We start from the raw sequence: 22,982 nt of genomic DNA, 5'->3' as shown, positions 1-22,982 counted from the left end.
AATTAGGTAAATCCGTACTCAACAGAACCAGGTCTCTGACCAATGTTGGGGTGCTGGATGAGTCAAGTAACGCAGGACAAAACTTAGATCATGAGATATATGTGTAGTTTTTATAAGTCATGGACTTGTTCTTTATCAAATACATGGTATATTCTTTACTGTTTATGCTGTGATACTTTTAACAGCCTTGAAAAAGCAGGTTCTTTCTGCGAAATAAAAGTTGCCCTATTGTGTGTGCTCAAGATGCTGTGTTATGCAGATTTGCAGCACGCACTATCACCTGAGAGGGTATCCTTGCACTGAGCATGTGGAGTCTAGCCACACAGAGGGGCATATTTACAAGCCCTTAGTGCCACCAGAGTGTCTCTTTTTTTGATGCTCTGGTGGCCCTCTATGCAAGCCCATCTTTACAAGGCAGCACAAAGCCACTTTGCGTGGTTTAATACAGCCTTGTTAATATGGCCCTCTGCGGCAAAGGGACGATGGGCAGGCAGGACGGGGATGTGGAAATAGGCGTCCTGCAAGTCCAATGCTACCATCTAGTCTTCCAAGTCAAGATAAGGCAGTACCTGAGCAAGGGTGAGCATCTTGAACTTCTCATTTTAAAGGAAATAGTTGAGGGCCCTGAGGTCCAGGATAGGACCATCCTTCCTTCTTTGCAATCAGAAGAAAATCAGAAATAGCAACCACAGCCGGTATACAACCTTTACCACGCATTTTTTACCACGCACTACCATTACAACGCGGTTTTTACCACGCATACCATTACAACGCATTGCGCTGGGGGGCGCTCTAGGATAGGGAATAGGTTAATTTACTATCCAATAACCTTCCCTAGTGTCCACGGGGACTGGAGTTGGAATAGTAAATTAAACTATTCACTATCCAGCACCCCAAAGCGCTATGCGTTGTAATGGAATGCTTGGTAAAAACCGCGTTGTAATGGTATGCGTGGTAAAAGTATGCGTTGTAACGTCATACATCCACCACAGCCTTTCTCTGGCCCAGGGACCCTCTCTATGGCTCCCTTGACCAAGAGAATCTTGATTTCCTCTCAGAGTAAGGCAAGATGCTCCTCCATCAGCTGATCATAAGCTGGAGGCATGGAGGGAGGAGTAGTCTTGAAGGGGAGGGAGAAGACCCTTCGGACAATTTGCAGCACCCATCCATCCAAGGTGATATCTCGCCAGTGGTGGAGATGATTGTGTATTTTCCTAACAACTGTACAGCCATGATCCAGAGGGATTGTACTAGGAGGATTTTGCGGTGGAGGAGGAGCTGTGGCTTGACCTGACTTCTGGCTGCCCGGCCCACGGGTTAGGGCAAACTGCGTCCACGGCCCGCAGAGGTTCCTGGACTTGCTGGGTCCTCTGACTGGAATAGGTTTGGCGCATTTGAAAGCCCCTTCGATAGCCATGAATTGGTGAAAAGGAGACGAAGGCCGGGATGACGTTGGGAGGCCTAAGAACTTGGCCGTAGCCCGCGAGTCCTTAAAACACTCAAGCGCTGCATCTGTCTTGTCCCCAAAGAGACAGGAGCAATCAAAGAGCATGTCTATAAGATTGGCCTGGACATCCCCTGAAAAGGCAGCCAGGTGTGACGCCTAACGGTCACCGTTGAGGAAATCGCTCTGTCTAGTGAGTCTATCGTATCTAAGCCACATCGTATGGCACACTTAGCCGCATCTCTCCCATCTATAATGGCTTAAGAGGGTAGAGCTCGTCCTCCTCCGGGACTCTGAGCAGCACTTGTGCAACCGTATCCCATAGAGAATGGGAGCAATGGTCCAAGAGGCATGCAGTGTTTACTAACCGCAATTCTAGGCTGGTGGAAGAAAAGATTTTCTTACCAAAGCTGTCCAGCCTTTTGGAGTCCCTGTCCGGGGAGGCGGAAGGGAATGCGCCATGGGAAGTGGAGGCATGGACCACCAAGCTCTGTGGGGTAGGGTGGGTAGAGAAAAAAGCTGGTTCACCTGGTGTAAGTCGGTGGGCAATAGTTCTAGTCACAGGATCCCTTGTGCTGGGCTTGGACCAGGTGCCCTGTAGAAGATCTGTTAAGGCCATGTTGATGGTGTCTCCTTGAGCTGAACCTGCTGAGCCCGAAGCCGCACCGGTATTCCTTTAGTTGGGGTCGGGTCACTCCTGGCACAGGAAAGGGAGGGAAGCACTGAGCTGACCCAGGCACCCGCTCTGCAGAGAGGGCCACAAGTGCTGAGGCTTCTCCGTCTCTTCGCATAATGGACGGGGCGAAGTCAAAGCACGCTTCAGCTTCTTGTGCTTTTTATGATGCTTCTCTCCTGACCATGAGGACTTTAAGGAAGAAGACTTTGAACTCCCAGAGCGATGCTCAGACCTTCCACTCAGCCAAGACCGGGAGCGGGATCAAAGAGGCGACCTCCATGGCACTGGACGCTGGGCCACGATCAGCTTTAGGGACCTCTCCTTCTAAACCTTTGGCGCCATGGCTCGGCAATCGGAGCATGATTTTGTGTCATTGTCACACTCCAGGCACCAGAGGCACACTAAATGGGGGTACGTGACGAACATGGCACAGTGACAGGCGCGGCACAGCACGGCTTAAACCCCAAAGTTTTCCTACTCGACTTACCTAGCACACCAAAAGGAGCTGACAAAAAGTTGAAAAAATCTGTCAGAAAGTGACGCGGGTAGCTCTCTTCGACGGATCTGTGCTGGCTGGCGTGGAAAGAAAAGAACTAACATCAGCACGCTGGGTTTGCACCTATATAGATGACGCGGATCTCATGACGATGACGAACCGACACCTACGACGTCACGTGGAGTCAACTGGTGCCACCTATCCATGCAAAAGGGTACTGCTATCAAAACTCTTCTGGATCTCGCCTGATGCCTGGAAGTTCAAAGGTAAGGAATCTGCGGCTAGATGTCAGATTGGCATTATACATAGCATACAACTCCGCACATTGGGAACTGCAGCGGATTGCGTGGTGTTTCAACAAAATATCAGAGAAAATATATTGTGTGTCAAGGATATCGAGGACAAAAATATTGTGAAGGTTAGTTTCTATTGGTAAGTTTTACTATATATAGCTCCACATTTGTCCCCTGGAAAAAAAAATTCTCCACGAAAAAAGAACTCCTACAGCCTCAGCATATCTGGGTGTGACCCATTTCCCTTTTAATGTCGACCATCTCCTTTGTGGAAAGAGCTGTGTCTCAGTTTGTGATGTTCACACAAGTGCATCTTTGTCGAGGTCCAGAAACACGTGCATAATAAATGGGAATGACCTATTGATGAATGAATTGTGTACATACTAACAAACCACATATGTGCACAATAACGTTGATATTGAAGTGCATCAGAGGCGTCATTCTGATATATGTATTGTTGGGCTCAGCAGCGTCATGAAACCTCTTAACTTAGCCGCTTCAGCGGGGGTGGTGTTGACACTTGAAAGTCGATTATTTATGAGCCAGTTCTGTCTGCAGCTCTGCAGACAAAAGCACATAAAAAATAGATAAAGCCTGGTTAACAAATAACAGAGGTGAAGGGTGCAAAATAAATCACAGTAAAGGAGGCGCTAGTGGAGAAATGAAGATAAAAAGAGGGTGAAAAGATCGAGAGAACGAGAGAAAGAGAGAGAGAGAGAGAGAGAGAGAAGAGGAGAGAGAGCCGAAAGGAAGAGAGAAATGAAGGAGATAGGAAAAAAAATATTACAGGATGAAAGGATAAGTGCAGGGTGAAATAATTAATACATGGAAGGGTAAAATAACATTGCATAGCACGGTAACGGAAAGAATGGAAGGATTGATGAGAGGGATGAATAAATGGATGAAAACTTGGACTGAAGAGTTAAAGGATGGATGGCTGGATTGATTAAAGGAGCCCGAGGTGATGGATGGAATCGAATGGCTGGATGGATGCGTAAAAGGATGGATGAATGCTTGGCGGTGTGAGTGGACGACGGGATGGAAGACTCTAATGATGACACAGTGGATGGATAGAATGGTATAGGGAGGATTGATGGATGGATGGATGGATGGATGGAAGGATCGTCGGGTGGATGGAAGGATGAATGGATGGATGGATGGATTGAAGTATGGATGAATGCTTGGCAGTATGAGTGGAAGCAGGGATATAAGACTAATAATGACACATTGAATGGATAGAATGGTACAGGGAGGATTGATGGATGGATTGAGGGATGGATGGATGAGTTGAAGGAGGGGTGAAAGAATGTAATGATGAAACGGTGAATGGATAGAATGGCAAATGGAAGATGGATGGATACAGATGGGATTGGATGGCAAAGAGATAATAGACGGATGGATGCTTGGAAGGAGGGGTGGAAATATGTAATGATAAAGGGTGGATGGATAGAATGATAAAGGGTGGATGGATAGAATGATAAAGGGTGGATGGATAGAATGATAAAGGGTGGATGGATAGAATGATGAAGGGTAAATTTAAAGTACGGCACACACCGAGCTTTGTTCTTGAGGAAGAGTCCTCCAGGTTTGATTTGAAGGATTTGTGTCTGGAAACCAATGCTGCTTTACCACATACCTCTTGCGACAATCTTGGACAGAAGATATTGTTTCTACCAACATTGGTAGTAAGAGGCCGCTTATGATACCACAGGTTTCACACAAGTTGACATCAGGTCAGTGTTTTCCACACACAATTTCCATGATTGACTCTTGTAGAAACATCTACTCACAAAAAAAGTATGAAAAAACTATTCCAAAGCATGCATCTGCAGGTTACCCCCACAGACGGGCACAACACCTGTGGAGCATGTACATCACAGGGCGGCGCCTCAGGGGATTTCACTGGGAGGCTTTTGTTGTCGATTGAGCTGCAGTGATACAACTCTCATCTTTCTCTGGAGGATTGAGGGTCCTTTGGGACTTCAATGTTGGTCCAACAGGATTCCATTTTTAGTAATACAGTGGTCCTGGTCCAAGACCTCTATGGTTTCTAAACCTAAATTAATCAGTACAAACTCTTCAATTAAACATTTAAGGAGCATCTACCTTAGTCTGCTCTATACAATCATGTAAACATTCAGTATAAACATAAGGGCATAAAATAAAATGAACGACAGTACTATCTAGATAATGGTTTTAATCAATTATCTTCTGGTCAAACTTCATCACAATATTTACATTTGTAACAAATTACAACTACCAAAGGTTGCCCCAAATGGAGCGTGCAACATAGCAAAAGGGTGCAAGAAAGTAGTAAGTGTTTGAGAAAATAGAAAAATGATAGGAGTGATAGCAAAAAACTATTCAAAGATACTTTTAAACACATAGGCGAATCTACCAGTCATCCAGCCTATGTAAACCTGACCACTGAAAATTATAAAAAACTCCTTATTGTCACTATTTTTACAATGAATAAATCATAGATTGTGCACATCTATACAGTGAACATAAGGGTCCAGGTATTTACAAAACAGCGTCGACGTTTCGACTCGTCTTGTGGCCTCCCGGTTAGTTATGGCTGGGCCATGCGAGTCTTCATCAGGACAATGGATGGGACAACCAAGGGTCTAACAGGTGACCCTATAAAAGAGGAGTAGGTGCACCTTTAGACTGTCGTCAAACCTCAATATTTTAAGTTTTTACATTTTTTTTAAAGTTTTGCCCTATTCACTAACTAATTGCTTACCCGGTGGGTGCAAAAGGTAAATATTTTCCACGTCAGGACCAGACTCTCTCAGTCCTATACAAACGAAAATAAAGGACTTTTGTAATATGCCAATCAAGGGCAAATATTCAGTATAAATGATATTATGATATAATCATATGTACCTGGCAACATCAAGGAATTGGTAAGCCTCAATATCCATGTTAATTCCAGTCGTATCTGAAAAGATGACAAAGCGGATTGTAACACCCATATCCTCACAGCCACCAAGTTAAACTAACAAAAGGGGCCAAGACATGCCAGTACCTGATCGTCGGTGTAGGCACAGTCCACCTTTCCGACCGGAGGAAACGTTACCACCACCGAAATTCTCTTATTTCCTTGCCTTTCAGTCTCACCAATTTAAACTGTGGGGAAGCAAAGGATTCAATTACGGTCAATGCGGCTACACTGATTTATATCTAGGACTTGGGTAGGGCTAAGGTAAAACCTTACAGTGTCCTCTGCACATCCTGCATGGAGTTACGAGCGGACACAGCGCTCCGCCATTGCTGACATAAGTAAGCGGCTCCGCCCCCAATGAACATCAAAAAAGGACACTAACGTATCTTGTCAAGTCCGGTTAAAGCCGAATAAATTAAGGGGCTTAATACGGTCATGAAGTTAACATTATTAACTCATATTGAACCCAAATTATGATGTTCATAAGTCCGCAGTGGCGCGATGTACAAACGCGGGTCGGCCATGTTATCTTATCAAGTCAGGTTAAGGTTGCATAAATTAAAGGGCCTTAATACAGTCATGAGGTTATCCTTATTAACTCATAGTGAACCCAAATTATGATGTTCGTAAGTACGCAGTGGCGCGATGTACAAAAACGGGCCGGCCATGTTAGTTTGGGAAACAAAATGGCTAAGAATATTTTTGGCGGCCATGTTGGATCAATAGTTCATCATTAATATTTACATTTGTCTGTGCACAGTCACCCAGTACAATATTCAATACAAACAGTATAGTTCAAAAATGGCAAAAGCCAATACACTGGAATAGTTGGCCAAAGCATCGGACAATCGGACAGAGGCAGTAAGCAATCACAATTCTACTGACTAGTTTATCTCTAGGACAAATTAAAAATGAAATATCATTGTACCCCCCACACGTCCATCACTTTATCGATACACATGGAGGAAAGACAAAATATCTCATAGTAAAACAGTATGTACATATATACATTCAATAACAGTATTAACCATACTCATGTAGTGACTAACAGATGTTTTATGGCCACTCAAATTCTCAAAACAGTACATAAAGAACCCATTCATAGAAGCGACACTTGTCTATTGATTTCCTCCAATTCATTGAGGCCCCTGTTCACCGTATCCAAGAGGTGTATCCATTTACATTCTCTTCTACTGAGAATGCTATTGAGGTTACCACCTCTTGGATTGACTCTCACTTTTTCAATGACCCACCACTTAATACTGGTGGGTTCATGTTCAAAAGTGGTGAAATGTTCCACTAGCGGGGCTCCTACAGTTTTGCAACGTATGCGGCTAGTATGTTGGAGAATCCGGCATTTGACTCTTTGGACAGTCTGCCCAACATACATAAACCCACAGGGGCACAGAATAGCATAGATCACCCCTGTGGTGTTACAATTGCTGTGATCTTTTAATGTGCACATCTGATTATTGTAAGTAAATGTATCACACTCTATAGTCAAAGTACAAGCTTTACATGAGCCACATTTTTTGTGTCCTGATACTGGGGGAAGCCCCCATAATGTTGTCTGTGTAACCTTGGCTGGTGTAGGTAATAGGGATTTGATCAAATGATCCCGGATATTTTTCCCTTTCCAGAAGGCATGTAGGGGTGGTGGAAGTCCCCCTACTGCATCCTTAACCAAGTGCCAATGGCGATTTATCACTTTTTTGATGGCATTACTCTTTGTGTTGAAGGTAGTAACACATACCAACCTCTCTTCCTGTGTGCCTTTTTCAGGTGTAGTTAATAGCTGCTCTCGATGATTATACCATGCACGCTTCCGTGCCTTCTTTAAGAGCCGCATCGGGTAACAACGTTCACTCAGTCTCGCAATAAGGAGAGAGGATTCATCGAAAAAATCCTCCTTCTTAGTACAATTCCTACGCAACCTCAGGAACTGACCAAACGGTAAATTGTCCCTGAGGTTGCGTGGGTGGTGACTCGAGTATCTGAGAAGGGTATTGCGTTCACTGCTCTTTCTATATAGGCTCGTGAACAGGTGTCCTGCCTCCACCTTGATCTGAATGTCCAGAAAGTTAACACTGGTACTATCTGATTCCACAGTGAATTGGATATCCTCACTACATGAGTTAAGCCATTCATGAAACCTTGTAAGGGTGTCTCCACTACCCTCCCAGATCAATAGGACATCGTCGATGTACCTGGCCCACATCGAAATATGTTGATAGTAGGGATTGGAATTACTCAAAACGTACTCCTTTTCATACTCACTCATGACAATGATCGCCAGGTTTGGGGCAAAGCTTGCGCCCATTGCTACCCCCTTAGTCTGGATGTAAAATTTCCCTTGGAACACAAAAAAGTTTTCGGTCATGGCTATACGTAAGAGACCCACAATAAATTCAGTAGGTACCCTATGTGGGGACTCCCTTCGATTATGGACAGTTTCAATACAATCCAAAGCTGCCCCCTGAGGAATATTCGTATATAGGGCAATAATGTCCATTGTTGCAAGTAGACATTTGTCTGGATTATGCGGACGTCCCTCTACCAACTGTATCGTGGCCGTGGTGTTGCGAAGATAAGTCGGGGTAGTTGTCGCAATAGGCTTTAAAAACACATCTATGTATTTACATAGTGGTTCTAACAAGGACCCACACCCTGAAATGATAGGTCTTCCTCGGGGGTCCTCAAGCCGCTTGTGCACTTTTGGTAAAGTGTATATTGTGGGAGTTCGTGGATGTTTGTTATTTAAGAACTCATGTTCATGCTTGGTTATAAATCCATCTAACAAAGCTTGACTAGTTATTTAATTGATCATTTGACTAATAGTCTTAGTAGGGTCATTCCTCAATGTACTATAGTGTCCCTCAACACCCAGTTGGGACAAGATTTCACGCCTGTAGTTATCCACACTTTGGACCACAATGGCCCCGCCCTTGTCGGCGGGCTTGATTATGATATCCTGGTTGTTCTCTAAGGACAGGAGAGCATGTTTCTCTTATTTACTTATATTGTATGGGACATATTGTCTTATGGACAAAGTGCAGTCTATGTCCCTACGTACCACTTGTTCATACGTCAAAATGCAATTCTCCACTAGATGAGAAGGTGGATTAAAGTTAGACGGAGGTCTTAAACCACTCGCCGAACAAGAAGGATTATACGGTGTTTTATGAAAATAGTGTTTTAACCGTACTTTTCCAAAAAACTGTTGCAATTCGATTTTGAGGTTGAACTCATTGGGCATACAGGTAGGGACAAACTAAAGACCCTTAGAAAGGACACTTTGTTCGTCCTGCGTCAAATGGTACATTGACAGGTTAATGATGGGGTTATCCGGCTTATGCACTACCATCTGTAGTGCTGGCGTCTCGTTTGTATGTCGCCATGGGAGTCTTGTTGAAATTGTAGCTGTTTCTTCCCCCTGCCTGTGCCCCGATTCCATGTTCCACCGCGAGAACCCCTGGGTCTCGCGGTGGAATAACTAGTCAAGCTTTGTTAGATGGATTTATAACCAAGCATGAACATGAGTTCTTAAATAACAAACATCCACGAACTCCCACAATATACACTTTACCAAAAGTGCACAAGCGGCTTGAGGACCCCCCAGGAAGACCTATCATTTCAGGGTGTGGGTCCTTGTTAGAACCACTATGTAAATACATAGATGTGTTTTTAAAGCCTATTGCGACAACTACCCCGACTTATCTTCGCGACACCACGGCCACGATACAGTTGGTAGAGGGACGTCCGCATAATCCAGACAAATGTCTACTTGCAACAATGGACATTATTGCCCTATATACGAATATTCCTCAGGGGGCAGCTTTGGATTGTATTGAAACTGTCCTTAATCGAAGGGAGTCCCCACATAGGGTACCTACTGAATTTATTGTGGGTCTCTTACGTATAGCCATGACCAATAACTTTTTTGTGTTCCAAGGGAAATTTTACGTCCAGACTAAGGGGGTGGCAATGGGCGCAAGCTTTGCCCCAAACCTGGCGATCATTTTCATGAGTGAGTATGAAAAGGAGTACGTTTTGAGTAATTCCAATCCCTACTATCAACATATTTCGATGTGGGCCAGGTACATCGACGATGTCCTATTGATCTGGGAGGGTAGTGGGGACACCCTTACAAGGTTTCATGAATGGCTTAACTCATGTAGTGAGGATATCCAATTCACTGTGGAATCAGATAGTACCAGTGTTAACTTTCTGGACATTCAGATCAAGGTGGAGGCAGGACACCTGTTCACGAGCCTATATAGAAAGAGCAGTGAACGCAATACCCTTCTCAGATACTCGAGTCACCACCCATGCAACCTCAGGGACAATTTACCGTTTGGTCAGTTCCTGAGGTTGCGTAGGAATTGTACTAAGAAGGAGGATTTTTTCGATGAATCCTCTCTCCTTATTGCGAGACTGAGTGAACGTTGTTACCCGATGCGGCTCTTAAAGAAGGCACGGAAGCGTGCATGGTATAATCATCGAGAGCAGCTATTAACTACACATGAAAAAGGCACACAGGAAGAGAGGTTGGTATGTGTTACTACCTTCAACACAAAGAGTAATGCCATCAAAAAAGTGATAAATCGCCATTGGCACTTGGTTAAGGACGCAGTAGGGGGACTTCCACCACCCCTACATGCCTTCCGGAAAGGTAAAAATATCCGGGATCATTTGATCAAATCCCTATTACCTACACCAACCAAGGTTACACAGACAACATTATGGGGGCTTCCCCCAGTAGCAGGACACAAAAAATGTGGCTCATGTAAAGCTTGTACTTTGACTATAGAGTGTGATACATTTACTTACAATAATCAGATGTACACATTAAAAGATCATAGCAATTGTAACACCACAGGGGTGATCTATGCTATTCTGTGCCCCTGTGGGTTTATGTATGTTGGGCAGACTGTCCAAAGAGTCAAATGCCGGATTCTCCAACATACTAGCCGCATACGTTGCAAAACTGTAGGAGCCCCGCTAGTGGAACATTTCACCGCTTTTGAACATGAACACACCAGTATTAAGTGGTGGGTCATTGAAAAAGTGAGAGTCAATCCAAGAGGTGGTAACCTCAATAGCATTCTCAGTAGAAGAGAATGTAAATGGATACACCTCTTGGATACGGTGAACAGGGGCCTCAATTAATTGGAGGAAATCAATAGACAAGTGTCGCTTCTATGAATGGTTTCTTTATGTACTGTTTTGAGAATTTGAGTGGCCATAAAAAATCTGTTAGTCACTACCTGAGTATGGTTAATACTGTTATTGAATGTATATATGTACATACTGTTTTACTATGAGATATTTTGTCTTTCCTCCATGTGTATCGATAAAGTGATGGACGTGTGGGGGGTACAATGATATTTCATTTTTTATTTGTCCTAGAGATAAACTAGTCAGTAGAATTGTGATTGCTTACTGCCTCTGTCCGATTGTCCGATGCTTTGGCCAACTATTCCAGTGTATCGGCTTTCGCCATTTTTGAACTATACTGTTTGTATTGAATATTGTACTGGGTGACTGTGCACAGACAAATGTAAATATTAATGATGAACTATTGATCCAACATGGCCGCCAAAAATATTCTTAGCCATTTCGTTTCCCAAACTAACATGGCCGACCCGTTTTTGTACGTCGCGCCACTGCGTACTTACGAAAATCATAATTTGGGTTCACTATGAGTTAATAAGGATAACCTCATGACCGTATTAAGACCCTTTAATTTATGCAACCTTAACCTGACTTGATAAGATAACATGGCCGACCCGCGTTTGTACATCGCGCCACTGTGGACTTATGAACATCATAATTTGGGTTCAATATGAGTTAATAATGTTAACTTCATGACCGTATTAAGCCCCTTAATTTATTCGGCTTTAACCGGACTTGACAAGATACGTTAGTGTCCTTTTTTGATGTTCATTGGGGGTGTAGCCGCTTACTTATGTCAGCAATGGCGGAGCGCTGTGTCCGCTCGTAACTCCATGCAGGATGTGCAGAGTACACGGTAAGGTTTTACCTTAGCCCTACCCAAGTCCTAGATATAAATTAGTGTAGCCGCATTGACCGTAATTGAATCATTTGCTTCCCCACAGTTTAAATTGGTGTGACTGAAAGGCAAGGAAATAAGAGAATTTCGGTGGTGGTAACGTTTCCTCCGGTCGGAAAGGTGGACTGTGCCTACACCGACGATCAGGTACTGGCATGTCTTGGCCCCTTTCGTTAGTTTAACTTGGTGGCTGTGAGGATATGGGTATTACAATCCGCTTTGTCATCTTTTCAGATACGACTGGAATTAACATGGATATTGAGGCTTACCAATTCCTTGATATTGCCAGGTACATATGATTATATCATAATATCATTTATACTGAATATTTGCCCTTGATTGGCATATTACAAAAGTCCTTTATTTACGTTTGTATAGGACTGAGAGAGTCTGGTCCTGACGTGGAAAATATTTACCTTTTGCACCCACCGGGTAAGCAATTAGTTAGTGAATAGGGCAAAACTTTAATTTTTTTTAAAAAACTTAAAATATTGAGGTTTGACGACAGTCTAAAGGTGCACCTACTCCTCTTTTATAGGGTCACCTGTTAGACCCTTGGTTGTCCCATTCATTGTCCTGATGAAGACTCGCATGGCCCAGGCATAACTAACCGGGAGGCCACAAGACGAGTCGAAACGTCGACGCTGTTTTGTAAATATCTGGACCCTTATGTTCACTGTATAGATGTGCACAATCTATGATTTATTCATTGTAAAAATAGTGACAATAAGGAGTTTTTCATAATTTTCAGTGGTCAGGTTTACATAGGCTGGATGACTGGTAGATTCGCCTATGTGTTTAGAAGTATCTTTGAATTGTTTTTTGCTATCACTCCTATCATTTTTCTATTTTCTCAAACACTTACTACTTTCTTGCACCCTTTTGCTATGTTGCACGCTCCATTTGGGGCAACCTTTGGTATTTGTAATGTGTTACAAATGTAAATATTGTGATGAAATTTGACCAGAAGATAATTGATTAAAACCATTATCTAGATAGTACTGTCGTTCATTTTATTTTATGCCCTTATGTTTATACTGAATGTTTACATGATTGTATAGAGCAGACTAAGGTAGATGCTCCTTAAATGTTTAATTGAAGAGTTAGTACTGATTAATTTAGGTTTAGAAACCATAGAGGTCTTGGACCACTGTTTTCTTATAACTTATGATACCCAGGTCCAGAACCTTTTGGGTTACCCCATTTCCTTAACGGTTATCTTGCTGTCCTGAGCATCACACACCCTGCAGTCTAGTGCATTTCCGCAGTACCCTCCAGAAACCCATCAGTCTGTATGAGGAGTATTTCAGTGCCAGGATAAATTGGGACCATGGTCTTAGGATCTTCCAAAGACGAGTAACTCCAGAACGAATGAGTCCTCGGCTTGTGCTGCATGACTGTACTCAAAGTCAAAGTCAAAAACAACTTTATTTGGTGAAAATATATCACCATAAGAGCATGCTTATCAAGGGGAATCAATACAAGCTGCAGTTAGTTGTCAGAATTAAACAATAAAAATGTAAACATTTCATTAACATTCAATATGACACAATGTATTATACTTTAAAAATAATGCAAATACCAAATGACCGGATGCCTAAAATGCAAAGCACAGATACATCAAATAAATAGTAAAGTGCAAGGTGCAAAATCCTAACAGGATGCAGACATTTCAAACAAGTGAGTAAAGTGCATGAAGCTATTAAACATAAAGAACAGGGTATGTAACAGGCTATAATTAATCATCAAAGTTTTCGTATAGCAGAGCGTCCAGAAATGTACTCATCTATGAGAATGATCTCTTGCTTTACATAGTGCTTATGTTACAATTCTACTGTTTGTAAGTGCTGTAAATAACATGATAGACAAACTGCAAAACTTTTTCTGCAAACAAGTGCTATTCAAACTACTGGAGTGGATGGGGGATCAGACATCCTAACCGCCCTGCAAGCTGGCTTCAGGACAAGAGTGGGCGCTATTGACCAAGTATTCTATTTCCAAGTCCTGTGCTGGAGGCTTATCAGTGTGAAGAAAGACTGTCTTTACATAAATTCAAAGATATTAAGACTGCCTTTGACTTAGTAAAAAGAAATCTACTGTAGTCGATATTGAAGTATTATGGCTTGAAGGAATTACTTTTGACGTTATTAACACAACTACATGATACATACGCAGAAGTCAGATGGGACACACAAGGCCAGCATTCAGCAAGAATTTCAATTGGCAGAGGTGTGCGGCACAGTTGTGCATTAGCACCTACATTGTTTACCTTGTATATGAATGGAGTTGTTGATTTTCTACTGGAGTGACGATACCCGCCTTAATGTTCGCGGATGATACCCTACTAATCTCAAGCCAATGGACCGTCAAGCTTTACTAAATCCATTTTCCAATTTTTGTTCAAATCACCCCCTTGAGATCAATTCTCAAAAGCCTAAACACATGATGATAAACACCCATCGGTCCTTTCGGTGACATCTACAGTTAGATAGCACACTGACTGAGAGAGTGTAGGAATTTGACTATCGAGAGGTAAAGCTATTGGACTACTTGATTTGTGCCCATCAGATAGAGAATAGCCAGATGTCAATTAGATCTAGTGCAGCCTTGGTGAAAAAAATGTATAAAGCAACTGTCTCCAGGGCGATATCTTCCTCATTTGATATCTATGGAGCATGGGAGCAGGAACACCCTTCTGTTGGCCAAAGTTTTGGGATATGGACATTTTTCACCATTAATTAAATCAGAAAGCACCGTTTTGAGATCCTTGTTTGGCTTACCAAACAGTGCTCCCTTCTGCTCACTACATATTCACTTACATTAAATAAAACAGCACATAGAGCTAACTTGAGGCCACTGTCATGTTGGCTCCAAATGTGCACTGTAGAGGAACTGGAGACATTATCAGAAGCCTTTAATCAAACTGATTGCACTGACAGTGTGTGCTACTCCATGGCTCAGATGTCTTAAATCCAGGCTTCTTCAATTAGACCTAGAAGAGAATTGGGCGAACCCAAGGCTTATAAGCAGCACCACGAAGGGGTTATGAAAAGAGAAATATTGGTCAAGCACAACTTATAAAATGATAGCTATGAGGCTTAAGCGAGATTTAATTGTGAAATTTTTGGATCACACATGTCTACCAAATTTTGAACTAAGTATAGAAATGAAACAGCCCCATGGAGCAAAGATTGGGACCTGATTTAGAGTTTTGTGGACTTGGTTACTCTGTCGCCAATGTGACAGCTATCCCATCGCTGTATTACAAATGCTATAGGATATAAGGCACTTATCATGGATGATATATATACGTCATGTTTGTGATGGAGTGACCCGTCTGCGACACTAAAATCAGACCCTTGCCTGTGAATGCCTTCACTTATAAATGGCTGCAACAACACTGAGCAAGAAGGGACCATCGCCTGCTTGTAAGACAAGCGCTGAAATTGAAGATAATTGTGTTTTTTCCCAGTATACTGTGTGATCCAAGAAGGAGGTGGACAGTGCCACTATGTCTGAGATTGGGACTAAGATATTACCAGGGTGTACGAATGATCCTGAAGTCAGAAATGGCTGAAATGGTTGTCGGACTATCCAGATATCGCTCATGGGCTATACCAAAGCACTTTATCAAAGGCACTTCATCAAATTTTAATTAAGTATGCATCCTGTAGTCTATTGTTCGTTTAAATGTGACTTATGCCATTTTTAAGTTTTTTATTATTATTTTGTGCTATGCATTTATTAAAAGTTCAGTGTTAGTTTTGAGGGGATATTCCGGAAATAAACTTTATACCAGTAAACTTGTGTTACTATAGCCTGATTTAATGCTACTTACTTTACTGAACACAGAACGGGGACAGGCTGAGTTTCCCTTGTAAGGATTCAAACCCATGACATTCAGCATCAAATGTTCAACTCACTGAGCCACCTTATAGTATGAAACATGGGCACCGACGACTGGCAGCAATTCAATGTCAGGTGATGTCACTTCCTTTGATATCATCCTATCAATGGCCGTGCAATGTTCAGTGCTGAGATGTTAGTCTGCCAATGTACCTGTGATGTCACTACCACTATCCCTGACATTTGTTTAATGTGCAGGTGGTGCCAGAGCTGTCCGCTCTGTGCCAGTCCCCTGCACACCATGCTATGCTGGGGGGCAACTGTACAGGGGGGCCCAAAACCTTTAGGAAAACCCCATGCAGCCCAAGGCCAATGGATCTCTGTGACGTGTGGGAGACAGAAGGGTCCCTCAACACATTCTGCAGGAAGGCCCCATCATTTATAGTTGCACCACTGCTCTCTGCTGCCCCTGCAGTGGAAGGAGCTTGGGGCCACATGCATCATTGTTGGTATGTGCGATTTCTAAATTGCAAAAATTAAGGAATCGCAATTTAGAAATCGCTAATACCTATGCATCAAAAATTCGTATATATTTTTGCGATTTCTAATTTTTCCTTATTTGCGATTCCCAATTTTGCGAATCGCAAATAAGGAATCCCTTAACATTGATTCCTATGGGCCTAGAGGCCCATAGGAATCAATGGAAAGCCATTCTCATTTTGCTATACTCAATTAAGGAATCGCAAAATGAGAATTCAATTTCTAGGGTGCAGGACCCCCCCTGCACCCCTGAAATGTAACATACAGTCCATTTTTCACACATAGATGCCCATGGGCATGTGTGAGTGTAAAATGAAAGTGTCAAAAATGCACTTTTGTGCATTTTTGAAACTTTTCTTAAATTACCATGAAGGTTGACTTCATGCTAATTTAACACTTCTAATTTGCGATTTCGCAATTTTTTTAAAATGATGCATTGCATTTAGGAAATTGCAAAATTGCGATTTCTTAAATGCAATCGCAATTTAAGAAATCGCAAAAAATTGCGATTTCTTAAATTGCGAAAAAATAAAACTTGATGCATCTCAAAAATTGGATTTGCATTCGCAAACGGCCGAATTTTGCGATTCGCACCATTTGCGAATGCAAAAACCAATGATGCATGTGCCCCTTGGTGACTGTGCACCAGTCCTGCTCTGAGCGAGACTCTACTCGCTCCTGCAAGATGGCGCCCTGCCCTCGCGTGAATATTGCTGGACTTCTGGAAGAGGTTGGAAGACGGGCTCCTGTGGCCTCTAGAAGCCTCAAAGCATTGGCTCAAGTGGGACCAGCTGCAGTGGGACTGCTTGTAATTAAAAAGCTATCCAGGCACCACCCGATCTGCATGCATCCTTGTCCAAGGGGGGCTCCAGATTATAGGGAGACACATTCCAACGAGATCAGAGCCGAGCAGCCTTCGAGGGACCATTCCGTATTTTTATAGTATTATGAGATGTCGAGCTGGGGGATGAAGGCCTACTAACATTTTAACTCTGCACACTAATTTATCCCAAAAATATTGTTCATCTGTACATTTTTAACATTCATGCATAGACGCAGCAATAATAGCACAATAAAAGCACACCTCTGGCTCTCATACTTACTTACTTATGCCTACTACCCCTCCTGGGGTATAGGCCATCAACCAGGACTCCACAGCCATCTCTGACCTGGGCTTTTCTTTCAATCTTACTCCAGAGTGACTTTCAGTCAGCCTCAAGTCCTCATCATTAGGTGTTTCTTGTCCTTCTTCTTTTCCTTTTCCTTTGAGGGTTCCAGGTCAGGGCTTGCCTTGTGGCGTTTGTTGCCGGCTTGAGAAGGGGTGACCTATCCAGCCCCAGCATCTTTTCATGATTTCCTTATGAGCAGGAGGTTGGAAAGTCTGCATAGGTTGTTGTTGCTGATGGTGTTTGGCCAGCGGATTTGAAGGATTTTTCTCAGACAGGTGTTGATGAAGGTCTGGAATTTGTTGGTGGTGGTCACTGTTGTCCTCTGTTGGACCTGGCCTCGTGGCGTGGTTCCCCCCATTCCTCAGCACCCCGTTAGCCTAGCCCTGCACACAGAAACCCCTGGTCATCCTGTTCCCTGTCCGCCCCGCTCCCTACACGACCCTACCAACGGACGACCATTCCCGCATCCCTCTTCCCAGTACCGGGCGCCCAGAACCTGCATCACCCCACAGGGCCACCGGTCGCCATTACCCTTCCCGAGGTCCCTGACTCCATAGCCCTTGCCTGCCCCCGGCCCCAGCAAAACTTAGGCTTCAGACGCGCCATGCTGGCTGGGTGGTAGGGGGCTTCCTGAGTGAGATAAGACCAAGGAGTTTCGATTGCCCTCCGGCCTCCCCTGGGAGACTGGTTTCTCTCACACCTCTGGCCTTCCCCGGTGGGCTGGTTTCGATCGCACCTCTGGCCTCCCCGAGAGCTGGCTCCAGAGCCTGCTGGGCGTCTGGGAATCCCCGGACGCATCTTGAAAAGGATCAAAGGGCCAGCCGACGGGACACTCCGACGACCAGCCCCGAGGCATGAGATCTCCGCCTGGGAGGGTCCGGACATCAAAGGGCCACTGCGCTATATCAAGGCCCGCCCAACAACTAGCGGGCAGTTGTATCCTGGACAAGAGAGCCCTGCTGACCTGATCGCGGCTCAACCATTGTGGAGAACACCGAACTTTGGAACTTATCGAGCCCTGCTGACGTTGTCGCGGCTCATCCTCGTGAAGAAGGAACTGGAACCTCAGAGCCCTGCTGACCTCGTCGCGGCTCCTCCTTGAACTCTAAGGACATTCGTGGAACACTCTGAGCCCTGCTGACGTGGTCGCGGCTCCCCAAGAACCAACAGACACTCTGTTCACTCCGGATCGAGCCCTGCTGACCTCGTTGCGGCTCGAGGAGTACTCTGGTCCGGCTGGACCATCGACGCTACCAACACGGCCTGGCTCGAGAAGAAGTGAGTGGAGCAGCCCGTACGACCTCCATCTTCCGTATCCCCCGGCTCGAGGATTGAGAGCTGTGCGCAGGGTATGCTTCATACTGGCCTAATACTGAGACTGTCCCGCTTCCCTACTCCTTACCACTGAGACTTTACGATCCCTCGATCGCTTGTAAATACGTGCTCATTTTGCCTAAAACTCTACTATGTGATTAAGAACTTGCTTACTGAAATCCACGGTGTGGTGTCCGTTCATAAGTGTGGTGTGAGCTCAGTGGGTACGATCTCAGACACGACGTCCTCCCCGGCGAGGACCTCACGTTAGGACTCGGCAGTACTCTTGGGAGAGGTGGGTCACGGAGTGGTTGGGAGAGCATATACTAGCCCTCTGGGATCGCCCCTTCTCTGGCCCTTGTGCTCACTGCCGACCACATGACAAACAAACTCTTCCATCCATCACAGTGTGTTAACATGATGTCATCAAATGTAGTTTGGAGTCACCTCTCGAGTATGCGTCCTATATCAATGTAACTGCAATACAACATTCTGTGTCATGGATAGCAGAACAAGAAAGTCACTTTACACGCACTTTGCATGGCTGCCCCTCGTAAGAAGCCAATGGGTGCTAGTTTATTGTGTTTACACATGCAGCGTACTGGGGTGGCAGAGTGGGCTAAAGAACGGTGATTGATTAAACCCAGATCTGTTGACTGGGTGTGAGTGTTTGATTGGTTCAGATGCTTCGTCCATCACCACCCCCTTTTGTACTACACATGCAGCGTAAGCACTTTAAAGCCAGATAAGAAACAAAAGTCGGTCTGTTGTTAAGGCTGCTTGGACTTCAGTAGAGTTTTACTTTTGTTTCTATTTCAAATAAAGTGGCAAGAGAGCCTTCATTGGAGTTGTTCTGTAGTTTCTAAGATATGGAAGGAAAGGAAGGAATATAAAGAAGGCTCCTTTTCAATTTCTTTTGACTTAAAAAACAAAAAAACAAATAGAGGCTGACATTGAAGGCCACAGAGCCATCAGTACTGCATTTGTATAACACAAAAAACCTAAAACAAACCCGGGCCTGGCATCCCCTATGAAAAGCCACTGTGAGGGAAGAGTGGGTAGTAGGAACAAGGAAAACACAAGAGAGAGAAGGTGGAAGTGAGAGACAAGAGGATGGCAAGTGAGGGACAAGAGAAGCACACAAGGGAAGGAGAAGGGGCAGGAGTGAGAAAAAAGTGCAGAGGAACAGGGAATGCCACAGGAAGGAGGCAGTGGTTGAAGGGAATAGAGCCAGACACACAGGAGTAAACCAAGAGCAGATAATTTGCAGGGGTCTGTAGGTGTAAAGTAGTCTCACAGATAGTTCTTTGCAAGCATTTGAATGGAGGCAGAAGGAAACATCTAACCACTAACAGCATTATGTGGGATTCGAATACTCCACTCAGCTCAGCCAAGACGCGAGTGACATGGACTCGTCGGGTCAACGAAGGACATCGATTGAAAGGGTCGATCTAAACCCCTCTCTATTTACATTTTAAGAAAAAGGTCTGTTTGGCAGCTGCACTTTCAAAACCCAGACCTACAAGTGAGGTTTCCTTGGTCCATCATAATATATGCCTATGTTCAGACACCCCAATGCAGAATCAGAAGGCGCATTTCACCCATGGTTTTACTTCAACGTTTGCAGCAACAGTGCGGTTGGTGTTGAGAAGGTTGGACCCATGGGATGAGATGATAAGATCAGTACAAATCTATTAGAGTGTAAAAGACCGAATTAACATGAAAGGTGTGAGCTGCCATCACTACCACCAGGGCTATCGCCTCACTAAAAACACCTATGAAATTCAAGTGTTACCCCACCTACTTCCTCCTAAAAAAAGTACAGCCTCAATATTAGCAGTTCCACCCCCTTTTGAAAATTTACCACAACTATCTGCGTTTACCACCCTAGAACTATGTATTCTTCACCTTGTCCCTGCTCACCTTCCATGTCTATCTTGGTACTGCTAAAATGTCTTGGGCATAATGTCCTACACAACCCACCCCCTACCTTGCCCCCATCACCTTGGACTGACTCACCCTGCTTCACCAGCCTGAACGTAGCTGCCCGTCTTGTCCATCTTGGAGGTACCAAACTGTCTTCAGAAATTGTTTAAGGAAGGGCACTCCTTTTTTATTAACTTTTTCTGTGTTTCAACAGTCTGCCCTGCAGAGTCACTTTCACTGTATTCAAAAGATGATGTCCATTTTACATGAACACCGCATTGGTAATATTTGCTCTAAAAGACAAAGATAAAGATTCATGGCCCCGTTAGTGCCTCGACATTTTAAAACAAACCTACTCGTCGACTGAAAGTGGCCCGCTTTCAGTGCGGTGTTCGTGTAAAATGGACATCATCTTTTGAATACAGTGAAAGTGACTCTGCAGGGCAGACTGTTGAAACACAGGTTCGTGACCCGTCTTCTTATTTACAATGCACAGTATTCATTCAGCAGAACGAGGTTACTAAAATTATGTGCTTTTTCAGGCACCCTGGAACGCGGAAACCAGAAGTTTATAATTGTATGAAATTAGAGTGTCGCTCCCACCAAGGTTAGTTCTGAGTGCAAACCCGGTACTTCTTATTCTCACTTGGCAGTGCCGTTTACAGTGGAGTGGGATCTACTGTACACTACATCACCAGATGTCGCCTTCCTTACTGAAACATGGATGAACGCATCATCAACACCCGACATCGCCATAGCCATCCCGGACAGCTACAAGATCATCCGAAAAGACCGCACCGTCCAAACAGGAGGAGGCATCGCCATCGTCCATAAGAACACCATCAAAATCACGACCAACTCCGACGACATCCTTACAACCGCCGAACACCTCCACTTCCAGATCCACACCGACCCTAGAACCACACTCAGAGGCACCCTCATCTACAGGCCTCCAGGAACCCGTAAACAATTCAGCGAATCCATCACCGACTTCATCACTCCACATGCCCTCGCCTCTGAGAACTACATTCTACTGGGAGACCTCAACTTCCACCTGGAAAAGAAAAACGACAGCAACACCACCACCCTTCTGGACAACCTGACCAATCTCGGCCTCAAACAACTTGTTGACACCCCCACCCATATCGCCGGACACACGCTCGACCCAATCTTCTCCTCCAGCAAACACATCTCCTTTGATCACACCACAGCTCTCCATTGGACGGACCACAGCTGTGTTCACTTCAGCTACAAAACCACCTCGACCCACAACCCCCAACAACCTATTCCCCAAAGAAAATGGAACAAAGTCACCACCGACCAACTCCTCACATCGCTCAACCTTAACCCACCCGCCCTCTCTTCGGACCCAAACCAAGCGGCCTTCAAACTCAAACAATGGATCACTCACAGCGCTGACGAATTAACACCCCTGAAAAACCACCAAACCAAACAGGGTAGCAAAAAGGCCCCCTGGTTCAACGATGACCGTAAGAAATCCAAGAAACTATGCCGTACTCTCGAGAAAACTTGGAGAAAAAACCCAACCACCGACAACATGACCACCTTCAAGGCAGCCACCCGCAAACACCACCAGCTGATTCGATCCACCAAGAAATCAGCATTCAAGAACCGACTCGACAACAACGCCCATAACAGCAAGGAACTGTTCAACATCGTCAAAGAATTCACCAACCCCACCGCAGCCTCAAACGACATCACTCCCTCCCAAGACCTCTGCGATTCGCTATCCTCCTTCTTCTACAACAAAATTGCAGACATACATAACAGTTTAGAAAACAGCTCCAACGAACAATCCTCTCCACCCCCTCAGAACCCAAACCACCCTCTAACAACCTCAACGCCTGGAACCCAATCACCACCGAAGACACCATCCGCCTAATGAACTCCATCCATTCTGGCTCGCCAACAGACCCATGCCCCCACCACATCTTCAACAAAGCTGACTCCATCATCGCACCCCATCTCCGTGATGTCATCAACTGCTCCTTCAACTCTGCTACCTTCCCAGAAAGCTGGAAACATGCCGAAGTCAGCGCCCTCCTGAAGAAACCCACTGCAGACCCCTCTGAACTTAAAAACTACCGCCCCGTATCCCTCCTCCCATTCCCGGCCAAAGTCATTGAGAAAGCCGTCAATAGCCAGCTCGCCGCCTTCCTTGAATCCAACAACTCCCTCGATCCCTCACAATCAGGCTTTCGAGTCAAACACAGCACCGAAACCGCCCTCATCGCAGC

The sequence above is a fragment of the Lissotriton helveticus genome, chromosome 8 (assembly GCF_964261635.1).
Source record: "Lissotriton helveticus chromosome 8, aLisHel1.1, whole genome shotgun sequence".
NCBI classification, from domain to species: domain Eukaryota; kingdom Metazoa; phylum Chordata; class Amphibia; order Caudata; family Salamandridae; genus Lissotriton; species Lissotriton helveticus.
Note: the sequence above shows the minus strand (reverse complement) of the source record.